At 46.9% G+C, this 19,629-nt stretch overlaps 1 long non-coding RNA gene across 2 annotated transcripts in view; it reads left to right on the forward strand.

Moving 5' to 3' along the window:
* The window catches only part of LOC115283811, a 36,571-nt gene that overhangs the window by 10,508 nt on the left and 6,434 nt on the right, over nt 1–19,629 (forward strand). The window contains exon 1 of one of the 2 annotated variants that reach the window (XR_003905066.1): nt 18,862–18,959. The exons of the other annotated variant lie outside the window; for it this stretch is intronic. This is a non-coding gene — a long non-coding RNA (uncharacterized LOC115283811). Of the gene's footprint in view, nt 1–18,861; nt 18,960–19,629 lie in introns of those variants that run through there. 2 annotated transcript variants of the gene reach the window in all.

The following is a 19,629-nucleotide window of genomic DNA, read 5'->3' on the forward strand; positions in this document are numbered from 1 at the left end:
AGGAAGGGAGTTTTTTCAATCTGAAAATTTGCACTCACCGAAACTAATTAAAGGTCATAGAAAACTAACTCCAGTCTCTAATCCATCATGATCAAGAGGTCATGTGCACATTCTCTAAAACAAAGGGAAGCAGGACCCAACAAGCCATATGACACTGTACGCTCAGTCTCCCAGGAGAGCGACTCAATCCCGATCCTCAACTGAGGGACCTCACTTGCACCAGGGTCGCACTTTCCAGACAAGCTGGAGATATGCGCGTTCCTCTTGTTGACTTACAGCGGGATCTCAACAGGCCTTTTGGCAGAACGGGCCCCTACATAAGGGTGCTGTTAGTTATACAAGATGAGTAGTGCATTTTTGGAAACGTTTGTTTTTCAGAGAGAGAGAAGAGCACACAAGCAGGCAAGGAACAGAGACAGGGAGACACAGAATCTGAAGCAGGCTCCAGGCTCTGAGCTGTCAGCATAGAGCCCGACGCGGGGCTCGAACACACAAACCCACAAGATCATGACCTGAGCCGAAGTGAGACATTTAACTGACTGAGCCACCCAGGCACCCCGATTATTACATTTTTAAAAAAAATGTCAGCGGGTTTCCGCAAGGATCTTCCTGAGCACGAGAAATCACCGTTTTAATTTCCGCAGCGCTTCCCAGCTCTAGGAACAAGGCACAGACGCTCCTCTGCCGGAGGTTGGAGAAGATCTCCCAGAGCTAGTGCTGCCTCTGCTCTGTCAGCACTTCGTCTGCTGGAAGGAGACTCTGGCGTGGCCTCGTGTTTATTCTTAGCCATTCTGCCCAATTTTCTGTCACTCAGAGCTGTCTGAGCCAGGGAATTGGTGTGGGGACAGGGAATTTTCAGGCCTGGCGGGATCCCAGGCAGATACTCAGTAACATAGCACTTAACCCTGGGCCAGCCTTCTGGCACCTTCTGTTCTCCGGTGATTTGCCCCGATTCTGGAAGGAGGAAATAGCTACAAACTCCCTTAAACACACAGAGAAAGCACCAGAGTCCCAAACTTTATTCCCTGGGGCCTTCTCTAGTGCCTTGTTTATAACTACAACCTAGCTCTAATGAGTTTTGTAATCTGGTCTCCTAGCCGTACAGATTAGAAGCAACAGGAAGAGATGTTGGAGTGGTGGGGTGGGGGGAGGGTGGCTCATGATGGGGACTTGTCTGCCGAAGGCCCGATATCCTGAAAAGAGACAGAGAAACAAGATGGTATAGCATCATTAAGGACATTGCTTCTGATTCCCGCGAGTTAGTCGGAGAAAGATTTGAGTGAGTTAAGAAATTGGGGAATCCTGCAATATCGACATATCTATTTCATGTCATGAAAAATGCCATTGCAGTTTTGATGTTCAAAGAATGAGATTCCCTGATGTGCTCAAATCCATTTACTTCTAACTCTGCCAATACCTCCCCTAAACCAGAATTATGAGGCATTTACTGTAATGACATTATAATGCTTTTTTTTTCTAGTAAGGCGCTAGGGAGGAACCTGATCTGCATACTGAATCCATTCATTCTGTGATTTGGTGCCCAGGAGGGAGAGGTGTCACATTTCAGACCCTGTCGAGGGCGGGGTTTTGCTCCCGTTTCTTTACCCTGCCAGTGATCCCCCCAGGAAGCCTGGGCTGTGTAGGGGTGCCGCTGAGTGCTGGGGGGCAGGAGTCCCAAACAGGAAGTGACTTTGATCCTTAAAGAAGTCCCTGGCGGCTCACCCCATGACCCTATGTGGATGCACCAGCCTAGCCCATTAGTCACCCATTCTGAGTCAGAAACCCTGGGGAGGGCATTGAGGCAGGTGTGCGGCATGAAGCCTGGCCTGTTCCCAGGGCCATGAGCTCTCAGACCAGCTCCTGGGACGTGACCGGCCTTGGGTGGGAGGCGACACCGGTTGGGCCAGAGCTTTCTGCAGCTGGCACTCACGTGCAGCTGCAGTCGCTCCCCTGCCCCCCCTCCGCGTCCCTCCTTGTGCTGGTCGTTTCATAGTCTGGCCTCCCACTCTTGCCAGCAGGAAGGTCTGGCTTGCTCGCTCTTCTCTCTGCTTGCCCATCCCGTGACACAGAGCACGCTTGACTTGGCTTAAAGCAAAGATGCTGCAATTATGAGGGCTGAGCGAGACCTGCTGCAGACTGCATGCCTTGGCCGGGCCCCTCGCCACTCTTCCCTGTTCCGGCCCGAAACGTGCTCCACGGAGGGCTGGGTGCTAATTGGGAAACGGACTGCATCCACCTTCTTTGGGCAGGATGCTTACCGGCCCCAGGACCGCTAAGGAGGCAGCTAACACATGGTAGGGCCCTGGGCCGGGCATCGGGACAACTGGGTCCTGGTCCTGCACCAGCTGCAGCCTGCCATGTGATCTTGACAAATCTCTCAGGCACCTGCCAGAGCTGGAGGGGGCGATGGTTCCATTAAACAGTCCCTGAGGTCTGAGCATGAAACCTTCCACTCTCTTTCCTGCTCAAACGGACAGAAAGCTGGACAGAAAGCTTTTGGTCCATCCCTGAGAGTGTCTTCTCTTCTATATTGATTTCTTTGGGAGGCGCCCTGGGAATGAGGGAAAGGTGGGTAGAGGAGAGTCAGCGCTGGCAGTTTTGCCTTTAGACCCAACATAAGAGATTCAGGAGGAGTACTTAGCATAGCCCCATCTGGATTCCTAACTGCGGACTTGCAGGGAGACTTGGCTGGCCAACCGGCCACGGCCACGGTGCCGTGAGATTGGCAGGTAGGGTGCTCAGCCTACCCTCTCACAACTGACTGCGTGGGTGTGGGAGGCGGGTGCTGTGCCCAGAGAAAGAGCAGGGAGACTGAGAGGACAGCTCTCTCCTCACAAATCCTGCCTGTTCTTGCTTTTGGGCCCATATCGAGTTGCGTTCTCCGACCAGCAGGCCCTCCTCCTCTCAGCTTGTGCAAAATCCTGCCAGTCCAGTAAGCCCCACCTCTTCCCTCACGTGCCGCCAACTTGCATGGAGGACCTCCTGCTTACCCAGCCCTCTCTGCGGCACACAAAGATGAATGAGAGCTTAGTCCCTGTCCTCAGGCTCACTGTCCTCCTTGTCCTGTTTGCTTCGTGCATGCCCCCTTCTCCCCTCTGCCTAAAACTTCAGTGCTCCGTCGGCAATGGCTGTGTTTTGGGGTGCGGGGGAGGGGGAGGTCCTACAACGGCTCCAAGTTGGGTGATTCACTAGAAGGACTCACGAGACAGAACCACCAGCAGGTTTTATTCACAGCTAAGGCGTTTGTAGCAAAGGATGCAGAGAAAAGCAGTTGGGCCCCCGCCAGGCACGGGCTCTTCCCTATCCCAGGCGCCACGGGAGCAAGTAGTAGCAGACCACAGGGACACACGTGACATGTCTCTGCTGAGGAAAGCCCGCTCAAGTCTCCGGGTCTGAGGCTTTTATGAAACAAAGCTCCACATTCCAATATCGAACTCAGGTACATCTTGAATCTCGATAGACAATTCTGAGACGTCCTGATGAGCTGGTACAACGTGCCCATTGCTCTGAACATATAAAACACTGCCATCCATCAGAGACATAAAGAACCTTCCGAGGGTCATATTCGCAGGGGGTGGTCCAGGGCCGATGATGAGTCCAGGCTCTCCTGGGGACATGTGAGGAATAACCAGCTAGATCTTGCACATTGACTTTTTCTCTTAAACTGTGTCTTACGCATTTCTTGTATCCTCTTGGAGTATCGTCTTAGCACTGAGTAACACCAGACCTGGCCTCTCCTCTGACCTCAAGACTCACGTCTATCTCACTATGTACTTGCCGTGCCCCGTCCCATAAACATTGGCACCTCATGGCAAAATGCGAGCTCGGCTCCCTCCCTCTCCCTGCTCTTCACCCCATCTCGGTAGTGGTTGGCATCATTCACACTGTTGTTCACGAGCCCGAATCTGGCTGTTGTCCTTGATTCTCTTCCGCTCACCTCGCACAACCACTCGGTGATTATGATGGATTCTAACTCTGAGGCACATCCCAAATGTGGCCGTCTCTCATTCTCTCAACCCCGGTCTGGACCACTGTCGACTTTCATCCGGATTATTCATCTTCTTTTTTTTTTTTATTTTTTTATGTCTTTATTTTATTTTGAGAGAGACAGAGAGTGAGCAAAGGAGGTTCAGAGTGAGAGTGAGACACAGGGATCTGAAGCAGTCTCCAGGTTCTGAGCTGTCAGCACAGAGCCTGATGTGGGGCTTGAACCCATGGACTGTGAGATCATGACCTGAGCCAAAGTCAGATGCTTAACCGACTGAGCCACCCAGGCGCCCCTGGATTACTCATCTTCTAAATGTTTCTCTTTGCCTCCCCTATGCCCCACTCTGCACTCACCACTCAGAATGATCCTTCCAAATGTATACCAAGTATGTCATTGCCTGCGGTCCACAGTCATGGGCGACTTCTCAACATGCTTGGGTTAAAATTCAAACCTTTTTTTAAAATGTTTTATTTTATTTTATTTTATTGAGAAAGAGAGAGAGAGGGAGGGGCAGAGGGAGAGTGAGAGAGAGAATCCCAAGCAGGCTCTGCAGAGAGCCCGACGCTGGGCTTGAACTCACAAACCATGAGATCATGACCTGAGCCAAAGTCGGAGGCTTTACAGGCTGAGCCACCAGGCATCCCCCCAATTCAAACCTTTTACTCCCCTGCTCACTCATCATGCTCTAGCCTCACGCCAGTGAGTGGGTCTGTTTCCTCCTCACGTGAGCTCCCTTGTTCCGGGACTGTTCTTTACCCTCACCCTTCAAATGCTTTCTGAGTGGATTTTGTACTTTGCGATTAAGAACTCTGACCTATCAGTTGGTTGAGGAAAAAAAATTGAAAATCAGAATCCTCACTTGAAACTGACATTTAAGCTTGAATGGAAAATGTTAAAATTATACAGACATTGGAGACATTGCTTCAAAACTGACCCAGCACGTGTAACTATGTCGAAGTGACGTGCTAAGCTTGAGACAGAACAATGTATTTACTCAGATGCCTGGAGAAAATCGTCTATATTTTTATGCGTGTGTAAAGCGCCATTTATAGGAAAGTGAACATCTGCTTCTAGAAGTTATTTGCTGTTATAAAACCATGTGATTTTTATTACAAGTGTACCAGTTCCAAAGTGAAAGAGACTTACAATATTTTAGAAAGGCAAAACTAAACTGCAGTGTTGAAAGTTGTAACTTGGGTGATATAAAACCATAAACATAAGCAAGGAAGAGATTACCATAAAAGGCAGTCTTGTGATTAATTTTTGGATTGGAATATATGCGTCAGACTTCTGAAGCAGCTGGCAAAGTTCTATTTCTTGACATAGATGATAATAAAAGAAGGATTTACTTTATAACACACAATCAAGATCTGTGGTTTTCTAGAAGTTCTATTTTGCAATTAAAATGGTTGAAAAGTGAATATATCAACCACTCAAATGTGAATTCTTTTTTTTTTAAGTTTATTTATTTTGAGAGAAAGGGAGAGAATCCCAAACAGGCTCTATGGTATCAGCGCAAAGCCCCACGTGGGGCTCTGGAACCTATGAACTGTGAGATCATAACCTGAGCTGAAATCAAGAGTCAACACTTAACTGACTCAGCCACTCAGGTGCCCCTCTGATGTGAATTGTTTTTATGCACATGTCCGAGTGCGTTTTCATTTCAGGATCTCCTAAGACTTTGTTCTAGAATTTGCCATCGAACAAGTGAATTCCTGTATACGTTTAACAGAGGGCTAGCTTACGACGTGTATTATTTCTTATCATCCAAGTCCTGCGAGTGAAAACAAAACGCCATTTCCCCCTATCAATCTGGCAGAGATTTAAAAAGACGTCATCACTCAGAGCTGGTGGAAATATGAAGAGATGGGCACTCATGGGCCCCGCTGGGAACCACGTACACTTCGATCTTTCCAGCGAGCCATTTTGTAGTCTGTAACACGGGCCTAAAAAAATACTTACTTTCTTTTTTACCCTGTAAACTCAGTTCTGGGAAGTCGATGTTGAGGGCACAATGAGAGATGTTCAAGGCAATGTATGTACAAGGGTGTTCTTGCAACAGCTTTGTCAGAGTAAAAGCTTAGAACCAGTAGACATGCTTGCCAGTAGGGGGGTAGAACAGATGAAATATGATGCAGCCATCCATGTGACGGTTTTGAACACAGGCACGTAAAATAAGGATAACGATGATGGCCAACAAGTCTTGGCCACTTACTATTTGCTGGGGGCTCCTAACTTTCTTTACCTCGGTTCTCTTCTCCTCGCAATACTTGAAGGTGAGGAGTATGATACCATTTTGCAGACCAGAAAACTGAAGTTCAGAAAGGTTATGTAACTCCCTCAAGGTCACACTGTAAGTAAGCAAGAGCGCTAGGGCCTAAATCCAGGCCCTTACTACTTTAATTTACATCCAGGCTGTTCATAGGGTCATATTTAGGTGGTAGGATTAGAGTGATTCTTATTTTCTACTTTATATTCTCTGTGGTCTAGACTTCATAAAATAAACACTCTTCAGAATAACAATCAGAAGAAGATAGTAGCTCCTGCCGCACAGAGGTGCACCGACTTCAAGAGCAAGGGGCCCCACGTGGGAGCGGGCCCCAGGGTGTGGACACAGGAAATATGGAATTGCTTCCTTGGGCTCAGCCTCTCAGGCCCCATGACCAGTTCAGAGACCTTGGTTAGTCCCGGAGGACTTGTGCCTCCCAGTGGGTCATCGTGGCTCTGTACTGTTGCCCCAAGCATGTCCCCTACTCGCCTTCTACCTGGTCACAACCGGTGTCTTTCCCGGACCTGGATCTTTCGAGGGAAGATGAGGCAGGAAAACACGACAGACTCCACGTGAACCATTCTCTAGGCTCGGGAAAACGTTCTCTATGAACAGATCCGTATATGAAAGGAAGGCGCCCAGGGAGCGTGCCCCAAGGTTAACTGAGAGACCAGGAAATGAAACCCAGCTCTCCTGCTCCCGAGGCCCCCCTGTGCCATCTATATTTAGCCAGGCCACCCGGAGCCTTGTCCACCTTGTCTCAGAGCCAACGTAGGCACACAGTTTGCTCATAAACATTCCTGCGCTTGCCAGCTCACGTCTGCCAACCATTTAGATGTTGGTTTTTTAAAACGCGAGCCTCCCGTTGCACCCAGCTCCTAGGACCTACAGGGAATACACACCAGGGGATCGGCCGCCCGAGTATCCCCCAAAGCCAAGTGACCTCAGCCAAATGCCCTAAAATGAAAGGCGTGTCTCCAACTGCTTCATCTTGGCAGGACTCGGTGAGTGACTCCCTCTAAGACCCACTGTTCCCGGTCACAGCTCTTTGAGTGTGCTGACCTACTTTCTCCCCTTCAGAGGGAAGACAGCAACCAATAAACGTCTCCAGCGAGTACTCTTGCTTTCAAGAACGTTGCTTCTCTCTTCTGGCCCCTAGACCCTTCCACGCTCCTTCCACACTATGACCACCGCAAGCATGACTCCATCAGAGCCCTGAACATTGCTGACTGTCCCCATTTTACAGCCGTATTTGCAGAGTAGTGTGGCCTGCATGTCCCAGGGATGGGGGCAGAGCCTTCCCAGCCTTCCTTTCCAGGCCGGGGCTTATTGTCAAGTGGCACGAAATGGACTGAAAGTTGCTTCCACATCAGAATCCTTTGGAAATCAGCAGGGCGCCTCTGATATCGGCCACCTTGCACCACGTGGCTGGACGCACTGTGGATGGAGAGACACCCCAGGCTGGACTATTTAGCACACCTTTGGTGTGGGCCTCCAAGAAACATCCTGGGTGGCTCTATTCTTTACTTGCCTGGACAGGCAGAATTCCTGTTTAGACATTGTGTACAGTTGACTCTCAAATAATCTATATTGAGATTTTCTATGGCGAATCGATCATTCCAGGCTGTCTTTATCCTCCTCAGTCTACACACGTTTGCCCATTTCCTCTAAACAGCAGTTAGAATCAGCTTGGAAAATATATACCCATTGTATTTATTGGCTTATTTAAAAAATTTTTTTTTAACATTTGTTTATTTTGAGAGAGAGGGAGAGAGAGAGAGAGAGAAAGCATGAGTGGAGGAGGGGCAGAGAGAGCGAGGGGGAGAGAGAGAAACCCAAGTAAGCTCTGCACTGTCAGCACACAGCCAGACATGGGGCTCAAACCCACAAACTGTGAGATCATGCCTTGAGTGGAAATTAAAAGTTAGACACTTGACTGACTGAGCCACCCAAGAGCCCTTATACATACTCATTTTAATTTTAAGCTGAGAGAGGCACCTGGGTGGCTCAGTTGGTCAAGCGTCGAACTTCAGCTTAGGTCATGATCTCACAGTTCATGGGTTCAAGGCCCATGTCGGGCTCTGTGCAGACAGCTCAGAGCCTGGAGCCTGTCTTCAGAATCTGTGTCTCCCTCTCTCTCTGACTTTCCCTTGCTTGTGCTGTCTCTCTCTCTTTCTCTCAAAAATAAATAAAAACATTAAAAACAGTTAAAAAATTTTTAAGCTGAATCTCTCTGCTGGGATTCAGAGGCAGGGTGCTGACAGGCCACATAACGTATTCCAGAGTGCCTTTCAGATTCTCCACTGGCTGTGAGAACCTGCCACATCTGTTCTCCACGACTGTGGGTGAGCGAGTGTGTCTGAGCTCTGCTAGCCCCGGGGTGCTCTGTCTCCTTCCTTCCCCACGCATCCCTGTGTGCAGAGCAGATTATAACCCGCCTGCCCCCTCGCATCCTATCACATTTCATTTACATCAGGTAACATGGGATTTTTAAAAAGGTTCCAGGTCTCTTTTACTAGCCCCACACTTGTGGCTGTGAAGTGTCTGCCCCCCACCCAATCATCTGGGTTGGAGGCAGAATGAGCATGAGGAACCACACGACCTCTGGGCTCCCAGAAGCAGAGAGAGGAGGGGGCAGATGGGCTTGGGCCTGGGGACGAATTGCGGGCAGTGGGTGGAAAAGGGCGGTGTCGCCGAGGAGGCGAACGATGGAGGGGACAGTGCCGAAAGTTCTTACCTGCCCGTATGTCTCAGATCTGTTCCCCACGGCTCTGAAGGGAGAGGAGCCCAAATGGCATTGCGGGAAGGCGGCTTCAGAGCCCGGAAGAAGCTTGTGGGGCTGCGGCGTCCGAGAGAGCACACTGTAGCGCAGGACTGCCCTAGAAAACATCGGTCAAAAGGGAAACAGTCTTTGTGCTCTCTCAACAGGTCGGTCATCAGCCACACGGGGCTTTTGAGTACTTGAAATGTGACTAGTGTCACCCAGAAACTGAACTGTAGATTTTATATTCCTTTAATTAATTCAAATGAGCAGAGGCACACGTGGCCAGTGGTTAGCCGATGGGGGCGGGGCGGCTCTGGAGTCCCTGTTGACCCAGGCGGGCGGTGGTTCATGGGGCAGACTGCATGCAGTTGGGCGGTCCTGGCCACGTGCTTCTTTGCCATCTAGTACCTCTGCCACCTTGGGCAAGTTCCCTAACCTGCCGGAGTTTATTTTTGCATCGTTAGATGGAGATCGCAGCAACGCCTCCATCGCGGACGGTAATAGGAAAGGCGAGGTGAGGCAACCCACGTAAAAGTCTTTACAAAGGGCCCGGGGTCTCTGGAGCTCTCAGGAAATGGTTGCTGTTATGGTGTTTCAGGGGCCAGGTGGGATGGGGTTTGCTCCTGCCTTATTTTCCTGTGCTGTGGCCCTGGTCACCGAACTCCAGTAAATCAACCTCCCTCAGTAGTGCCTAGAGGCATGAGGATAATGGCACTTGCCCTGATTGACTGCCTTGAGCTCCACGGCAAAAGATCTTTTATTTGATTTGGGGACTTTATTGTGTCTGAGCTCTGAACAAAATGAGATTTTAAAATGAAAGAAAAGATGAAATAGTCAAGGTCAGAATAATGTGAAAAAAAAATCATATGCCCCATTTCCCAGGTTCCCCATTCATTAAACAGGCCCTTCCTGAATCTCTACTGAGAGACGAGTGACTACAGGCACAAACTCTAGGCTCATACCCACTACTTACTAGCTGTGTGCCCTTGGGCAAGTTACTTAACCGCTCTGTCGCTATATCCATGTTTGTCAATTGGACGTTGTAATAGTACCTATATTTAGGGTTGTTGTAAAGAACCAATACACATAAACGGAATTACTTGGCACTGATGAACACTTGATAGATATTGACTGGTGTGATTACTATATGTTACATGCTACATACTATATAGTAGGTGCTAGAAAAACTGAGATAAGTAAGTGCCATCCATGCTCTCATTACGCTTACAGGCTAGCAGAGGGGGAAAGATGCACAAACATATATATCTAATATGGCATCATAGACAATAAAGATGGAAGTGTGCCCAGGCTACTGAGGGGGCATTGAGAAAGAAGAGATCAAGTTGGCTTGGTTGGAGAACAGCCTGGGAACTCCGTGGAACGTGAGAACAGGTGGCGGTGGGGGGTGCATGGCAAGCACATGTTTGCTGACGTAAACAAGGATTATGGGTCCAGAGGAGTAAAGGCAACTGATAGATCGGTATGTCTCGGATATAAGGGCGAGGGAGTAAGTGGAAGAGAAGGTTAAAAAGGTCAGTCGGGAGCAGGTCCTGAAAACCTTTTAAGTTTTCGGTTTGCGAATTTGTACTTTAGGGGCACCTGGTTGGCTCAGTTGGTTAAGTGACTGACTCTTGGTTTCAGTTCAGGTCAAGATCTTGAAGCTCATGAGTTCAAGCCCCCTAAGAAGCTCTGCACAGGCAGTGTGGAGCCCGCTTGGGGTTCTCTCTTTCCCTGTCTACTCCGCCCCTCCTGTATTCTCTCTCTCTCTCTCTCTCTCTCAAAGTAAATAAACTAAAAAAAAGAAATTTGTACTTTATTTTGAACAATAGGAGACCCTTGAAGGGTTTAAGTAGGGAAGTACCACAATCAAGGTACTTTAAAGGAGCCCCAGTGGCACAGTGGGGGGCAGGATGGGCGGCAGAGATACTGGCTAAGAGACGATCCTAGTGTCCCAGGTAGGAGATGATGAGATTGGGGAGCTGACGTATTGCAGGGACAGAAAGGTAGGGAGGGGCCCTATAGATGTTAAGAAGAGATCCGATCAACTGATGAATAAGTGACAGTGGACACGGAAGGAGGGCCACTTTGGGAGAGAGAGTCTGTGCCATCATCTCAGGACATGTTGGGTGTACATAAGGTGGTTTGTAGTGTGGATCTGGAACTCATGGAAGAAAGAGGTTAGGACTGGAGGTATAAATGCAGGAGATCTTGGGGCACCTGGGTGGCTCAGTCGGTTAAGCATCCGACTTCAGCTCAGGTCCTGACCTCGAAGTTCATGGTTTTGAGCCCTTCATCGGGCTCGCTGCTGTTGGCATGGAACCTGCTTCGGATCCTCCGTCCCCCTCCCTCTCTGTCCCTCCCCTGCTTGCGCTCTCTCAAAAATAAATAAACTTAAAAAATATATAAGCAGGAGACCTTAAACTCGCATCAGGCCCTCTTCCCCCCCCCCCCCCCCCCCCCCCCCCCCCCCCCCCGCCAATTCTCCACTCCCTTCTGTGGTTAGACTTTTTTTTCTTAGAATCTTAAAAGTAAAAGAGAAAACAAATTCTAGGAGCCTAGCAAACAAGGATAGCAGGATGGCATAAGATGAGAGGTTTTAGGCAAGGACTCTATCTTATTAGGTCAAAGTCAAGCGCTTAGATGTTATATGCATTGAAGTTGAAAGCTGTTGGAGGGTTTTGAAGCAGGGAGCCAGATATGGCATGATTTAAATATTTAAAAGCTGGCTCTGGCCGGTGTGTGGGGAATGGCCTGTGTGAGCAGGGAGACCAGAGAGGAGACTGTTGCATTGATCCAGGAGAGAGGCTCCAGTTACACGGGAGGCCAGAGGAGGCCGAGGACAAGGAGAGAAGGAAAGAGAGAGGAATACGTTAATCGAGGAGAAGACTGGTGTCATTTGGCGGATGAGGGACGGCAGATGAGGGAGGGGAAGACATCAACGGTCCTAGCCAGGACCCAGCAGGTGCTCATTGGAAGGCTGTGGCACGAATGGGTCAGGGTCTGGATGGAGGTTGTTGAAGCCACGGGAAATGTGTGGTCTTTGCATCACTTCAAGGAGCGCCTGAAGAGTGAAATGAGATTCTAGAGGGGTGGGCAGGGTAAGGACTGCCTAGAAAAGTGAGTTGAAGAAACAACGAGTGTGGTGGGAGGAGAAACAGGGAAGTGTGATGCTACAGAAGGCAGCCCCACATTCCTTCCAGAATGTAACCGGTGCTAGCAGATGGGCGGGTAGCCTTCCAAATCATCTTCTATATATTTACATACATTCACAAATGTTTATATTACATGCATATGTAGTTTTGTGGGTTTTATATAAATGAGCTCAGACTACATGCATTAGTCTATCCCTTGCTTTAAAAAAAATAACAGCTTTCTTGAGCTTTAATTCATATACTGTACAATGTGAGCATGGAAAGCGTACAACTCAGTGGTTCTTAGTTATCTTCCCAGATATGTGCAGCCACCACCATAGTCCATTTTTAGAACGTTTTCATCATCTCAAGAAGAAACCCTGTATCTTTTAGCTCTCCCTTCCTATCACCGGTCCCCTTGCCCCCAACCTTAGTCAAGCACCTGTCTCCTTTCTGTTTTTACGGATTTGCCTCTTCCGGGCTTTCATATAAACAGAAGTGTAGAACACGTGGTCTTTTGTGACCAGCCTCTTTCACTGAGCACGGTGTGTTCAGGGTTCACCTATGGTGTGGCATAAATCACAAGTTCATTCTTTTCATTGCCGAATACCATCCCATTGTATGGATAAGACCACATTTTGTTTCGCCATTCAGCAGTGCACAGGCAATGGGTTGATCCCACTTTGGGACGTTATGAAGAATGTTGTTATGAACATTCAACGTACAAGTGTTTGTGTGGCCATATATTTTCGTGTCTCTTGAGTATATTCCTGGGAGCAGAATCGTCTTTGTGACACTTTGAGGAACTGCCAGGCTGTTTTCCAGAGTCACTGTACCATTTTACACCCCCGCTAGCAGCCCGTGCAGTTTCCAAGTGCTGCATGTGCTAACACTTGCTAGTATCTACCATTGTGCTTATGGCCATGCTAGGGGTGAGCTATCAATTTTTTTAAAGGTTTATTTGTTTCTGAGAGAGAGTATGAGTGAGACGGGCAGAGAGAGAGGGGGACAGAGGATCTGAAGCAGGCTCTGCACTGTCAGCACAGATCCCGATGAGGGGCTCCATTCACCAACCGTGAGATGATGACCTGAGCCGAAATCGGACACTCAACCAACTGAGCCACCCAGGCGCCCCATTATCACTTACCTTTTCATTTAATGTACCTTGAACGTTTTTCCATATTGGCACATACAGATTTCTTGTACATTTAAATGCTATGTGGCATTTCACAGAGACCCTTCTTTTCAAAATGGTCCCGCCTATAGCCCTGTGTTATTTCCTCGCGCAGGGCTCGGCAGCCTGGGAGGAGAAACAGAGTGGTGATGGAGGGCTGTACCGATCCAGATTTGGGAGTTGTGTGGCAGACGAGTCAGAAGGAGAAAGTGAGGAACGGTGTGGCTGGTAATGGGAAGTGAGTTATCAGCCCAGCCATAGATCAGTCCCGGTAAGTGACAGTGACAAAGACCTGGAGGGTATAGTACAGTAGGTTTTTCATGGGAGAGGAAAGCTAGTTTTTTGTTTTGATTTGCATTTGCCCATTTCCTCTGTTGACTTCCTTCCTTCTCCATCCCTCCCTGCTTCCCTTCTCTTCCCTCCTTCTCCCCTTCCATCCGTCTTCCTTCCTTCCTTCCTTCCTTCCTTCCTTCCTTCCTTCCTTCCTTCCTTCCCTCCCATGATTGTATCATTCGCTGCTTTGCATTCTCAAATGGCTGATTCAGAACCTAACATAACCTTGTCTTGTGACTCACGTACATTATGACCATCTACTTTTGCCCTGGACCTCTGAGGCATGTAGGAATATGTCTTTCCCTCTTAAATGGGTCCCAGATTTCTGTGCTTTTGAAATCATATCTGCCTCAACCTCCAGCTTTACTCTTTTTGGTGTCAGAGACTGTGACGGGCTTACTGTAAGTTCTTCTGAAACGCAGTCACTTGACCGAGGACTGACTCCCTACCTCTCTTGAGAAGTTTATGGGTTTCATGATAGCAGTTTTACATGCTGTTTAGATGCTTTTCTTCCCTTCTAGGTTTGCGGTCACATTATGGCAGATGTTAGGAGAAATCTGATATCCAGAGAAGAGTTGGTGCCTCTTTCATTTGATCTAAGCTATTCTGGGCAGGCTAGTTTTCCAGCATTCAGGACTTTAAGGAATAAGTGTGTGTTCCCCTGGTCCACACTCTTTTCCATGGTAGGGACCCGCTCAGTTTAATGCCATAACCACCAGCCGCATGTGGCTTTTACAACTTAGATATAAATTAAATGAGTAAATCAAATTAGAAAGTTGGTGCCTCAGTGGCACCGGCCACACTTCAAGTTCTCAGCAGTGTCACGCGGCGAGGGACTACCGTCTTGGAGAGTGGTGGTGCGGCACATTTCCATCATCACCGATGGCACTACGGACAGCAGTGGCCTCGCCTTTGAGCCAGTCTCCTCTCGGGTTCAGCCCTCCCAGACCGGAGCATCTCACGTTTGTGACGGAGGCCACGCTCCTGCCTACTCTGCAGTAGCCCCCGACTTCCCACCCCTGATCGTGTCGCTTGTCCTGTGTCAGGGTAGCCATTTTCTGTTGTTGCTATGACAAATTACCACAAACTTTATGGCTTAAAACAACATAACTCTATTATCTTAACGGTTCCGGAGCTCAGAGGTCTAAAATCAGCCATTTTCCAGCTCATCCCGCACCCCGCCCATCTTCAAAGCCAGCACAGGGCGTCTTTAGATCGCTCTCATGCTCTCTCACCTCTGCTTCCAAGGGGACATCACCTTCTTGGACTCAGACTCTCCTATCTCTCTCTTATCTGGACACTGTCGTTGGATTAGGCCCACCTGGTCATTTGGGGGGGCTCCATAATCCAGCCTACCATGACGGGTAGTCTCCTCCAGTAGTATCTTGTTTTCCTTGCGGACCAGTGCAGCAGAGAGTATGCCGTATTCTGATGTCCCATGGTTTTACACAAAGGGAGCAGAACATCTTAAAATCTTATTTTCTGGGGTGCCTGCATGGCTCACTTGGTTGAGCATTCGACTCTGCATTTCAGCTCAGGTCATGATCCCAGGGCCGTGGGATGGAGCCCTGCGTAGGGCTCTGTGCTGACAGCTCAGAGCCTGGAGCCTGCTTCGGATTCTGTGTCTCCCCCTCTCTCTGTCTCCTCCACTCTCTCTCTCCCTGTCTCTCAGTGATAAATAAATGTTAAAAAATAAAAAAATAAACTTAAAAAAATAAAAATAAGCAGCAAAAGATCCAACATTTGTATCATCAGAGTCCCAGATAGATATCAAAACCAGACAATGATAGTACAAAAAAAAAAAAAAAAAGCCCAGAAAGCAAACTACAGGCCAGTATCCCTCACAAATTTGGACACAAAAATCCTCAACAAAGGCTTACAAGCAAAATGTACCCAACAATGTATAAAAGAATTATATACTCAGTACACTAGAAAGAGAGAGGAACTTCCTTAACCTCGTAAAGAACATCTATAAAAAAACCTACCACTAACGTTATACTTAACAGTAAAAACAGAATACTTCGCCTCTTAAGGCTGAAATAAGGCAACCATGTCTGCTCTTATCCCTTCTATCCAACATTGTACTGGAAATTCTAGCCAGCACAACACAGCAAGGAAAAGAAATTAAAGACATACAGATTGGAAAGAATCCAGTGAAAACTGTCTCTATTTGTGAAAGACTTGATTGTCTATATAAAAAAATCACAGGGGTTCTAAAAAAAAGCCCTTCTAGAACTAATAATTGAATTTAGCAAGGTCATATGACATAATATCAATACACACAAAATTAATCACACTTCTATATACTAACAATGTGGAAGTCTAAGTAAAAAACAATACTATTGATAATTACTCCAAAGAAAATGAAATTCTTAGGTCTCAAACTTCACAAAACATGTTTCATATATATGTTGAAAGTTATAAAACACTGAGGAATGAACCCACAGATTAGAAGACTCAGTATAGTAAAGATATCAGTTTCCACCAAATTTATCTGTAAGTTAATGAAATCCCAATCAAAATCCCAGCAAGGATTTTTGTAGACATAGATAGGATTATTATAAAATGTATATTGAAAGACAAAGGACTTAGAGTAGCTAAAATGATGTTCATAAAGACTAAACAGGCTGGGGGGTGGCGAATCACTCTTTCCAATGTAAAGGCTTACTATATAGTAATCAAGACAGTGTAGTAATAGTGAACGGTAGGCACATAGATCAGTGGAACAGAATAGAGCACCCAGAAATAAACCCAAATTTGTTCAACTGAATTTCGACAAAGGTGTAAAAGCAATTCAGTGAAGGAAGGGTAGCCTTTTCAACAAATATGGCGGGAGCAATTGACATCCATAGGCAAAAAAAAAAAAAAAGAACCCCAAAAAAACCCAAAACACAACAACAAACAACCCCCCTCCCCCCAAAAAAGGAAAGAGGCACCTGGGTGGCTCAGTCAGTTGGGCGTCTGACTTCAGCTCAGGTCATGATCTCACGGTTCGTGGGTTCAAACCCCACGTCTGGCTCTGTGCTGACAGCTAGCTCAGAGCCTGGAGCCTGTCTTCAGATTCTGTGTCTCCCTCTCTTTCTGCCCCTCCCCTCCTCATGTTGTCTCTCTCTCTCTCTCTCTCTCTCTCTCTCTCTCTCTCTCTCTCTCAAAACTAAATAAAACATTAAAAAAATAAGAAAGGAAAAGGAAAGAAAAATGAACCTTGACCTAATCATCACACCTTATACAAAAAAGGAACTCAGAATGCATTACAGACTTAAAGAGTAAAACTATAAAACTTGTAGGAAAATAACACAGGAGAAAATCATGATCTGGTGTTCAGCAAAGGGTTCTTTTTTATTTTTTGTTTAATGTTTATTTTTGTTTAATGTTTATTTATTTTTGAGAGAGAGACAGAGTATGAGTGAGGGCGGGCAGAGAGAAGGAGACACAGAATCCAAAATAGGCTCCAGGCTCTGAGCTGTCAACACAGAGCCTGAAGCGGAGCTCGAACTCACCAAATGAGATCATGACTTGAGCCAAAGTCTGATGCTTAACTGGCAGAGCCTCCCAGGTGCCCCCAGCAAAGGGTTGTTAGGTTTAACACCATTAAGCATGATACATAAAAGGAAAAATCTACTAATTAGAGTTGATCAAAATTAATAAAAGTTTTGCTCTATAAAAGATCAAGCTACGGACTATAAAAAAAATCTTTGCAAACTACATATCTGACCAAGGATTTGTATCTAGAATATATCAAGAACTCTCAGAACTCAATCCAACTAGAAAATGGGCAAAAGAGATGAACAGACATTTCACTAAAGAGAATATGCGGATGGCAAATAACCCCTGAAAAGATGCTCAATTTGCCATCAGGAAAATGCAAATCAAAACCAACTTGAGGTATTACCACATACCTATCAGAATGGCTAAAATTAAAAAAAAATGACAACACCAAATGCTTGTGAGGATGTCCAGAAACTGGCTATCTCATACATGTGTTCTTCAGCAGATAAGTAGTTAAGTACACACATACTATGTGATTATTTATATAATACTCTTGAAATGACAGAAAGTATAGACATGGGGATATGAATAATGAGTACCAGGGGTTAGGGAATGGGGCCGACAGGAGGTGGGTGTGGCTGAAAATGGTAACAGGAAGGATCTGCGTGGTGGTAGCACAATTCTGTACTGTGTGGGTGGATACATGAACATCCACATATGATAAAATTGCATAAAACTAAATGCAGAGACGCATACAAACAAATTATTACAAGTAAAACTGGGGAAATTTGCCCAAGATCAGTGCCTTGTAGCAATGTCTGTATTGTGGCTGTGATATTGTACTACAGTTTTATAAGACGTTACCAGTAAGGGAAACTGGGTAAAGGATTTCACTGTATTATTTCTCACAATTGCATGGGAATCTATAATGATCTCAACATAAAAAGTTTAAATTAAAAAAAAGATAAAGGGGTACCTGGATAGCTCTGTGGGTTGAGCTTCTGACTTTGGCTCGGACTAGATCTCGTGGTTCATGGGTTCAAGTCCCACATCGGCTTCTGTGCTGACAGCTCAGAGCCTGGAGCCTGCTTCGGATTCTGTGTCTGCCTCGCTCTCTCTCTGCCCCTCCCCCAGTCGTACCCTATCTCTCTCTCTCAAAAGTATCATTTAAAAAAAAAAGATAAAGGGGCACCTTGGTAGCTCAGTTGGTTACGCATCCGACTTTGGCTCAGGTCGTGATCTCATGGTTTGTGGGTTTGCACCCTATGTTGGGCTCTGTGGCTGACGGCTCGGAGCTTAGAGCCTGTTTCAGATTCTGTGTGTGTTTCCCTCTCTCTCTCTGCCCCTTCCCTGCTTGTGCTCTGTCTCTCTCTGTCTCTCAAAAATAAATTAACATTGAAAAAAATAAAAAATAAATTAAAAAATAAAGACAGAAAATTAGGGCCTTGAATATGTTTCCAAAAGCTGGATTAAGGAATCTGGTTCACTGTGCAGACATTAACCTAATTGGCCATCTGGCTACCAGACTGAATAGTCACTCAAAAAAATGACTCCCTAAACCTGAGTCTGCAGCATGTTAGAGGGCCTTAATAATCCAAAGAGGTATTGTTCACCTTCTGGAAACTCTCAGTAACCACATTTATTTTATTTTTTCTTTTAATTTTTAGAGAGAGAACACAAGCAGGGGAGAGCGATTCTTAAGCAGGATCCACATTCAGTGCAGAGATGGACTCAGGGCTCGATCCCACAATCCTGGCATCACGACGTGAGCCAAAATCAAGAGCCGGACGCTCACCCGGGAACCACACACAGTAACTACATTTAATGGAAAATCTCTTTCATGAAAAAGCAAGGATTTGTTATTTATCTACCTCTTCCTATCAGAGGGCAGCACCAGGGAATCAAAATACGGTGTGTCAACGTGCACCCACTCTAGCCCTTCCAAAGTCAGAGTCCCGGCCTGATCTATTTGTGAAGCAAACATACGAGGCCTCAACGGGCCTGTTAACTCTATATGGTGAAAAGCCACCCCCAACCCTAGCCAGTCAGCCAGCTGGCTCTGACCCCAAGAGAAACTACGAGCTGGAGTGAGAGGCTGTGGATGATTGGCTGTACACCCCATTTCATTGCTAGCCATCACCTCCCCCCACATGCTTTACCTTCTCCTTAGATCCAACAGCTTCCTGAGGAGGAGCTCAGAGGGTTACCATAAGCTTTTCCCAAAAGCCTGTTTCACGCTTGTTCTTCTGATCTGGAGCTTCTTTTGAGAAATTGTTTTATTTTGAGAGAGAACATGAGCCGGGGAGAGGGTAGAGGGGGACAGAGAGGGAGAGAGAATCTGAAGCAGGCTCCTAGCTCAGCATGGAGCCTGACATGGAGCTTGATCCCACAACCTTGGGATCATGACCTAGGATCATGAGCTGAAATCAAGAGTCATTTCCCCTTAATTTAGTTTTTAAATTCTTATGTAGGAAGGTCGGC

The sequence above is a fragment of the Suricata suricatta genome, chromosome X (assembly GCF_006229205.1).
Source record: "Suricata suricatta isolate VVHF042 chromosome X, meerkat_22Aug2017_6uvM2_HiC, whole genome shotgun sequence".
Classification (NCBI taxonomy): domain Eukaryota; kingdom Metazoa; phylum Chordata; class Mammalia; order Carnivora; family Herpestidae; genus Suricata; species Suricata suricatta.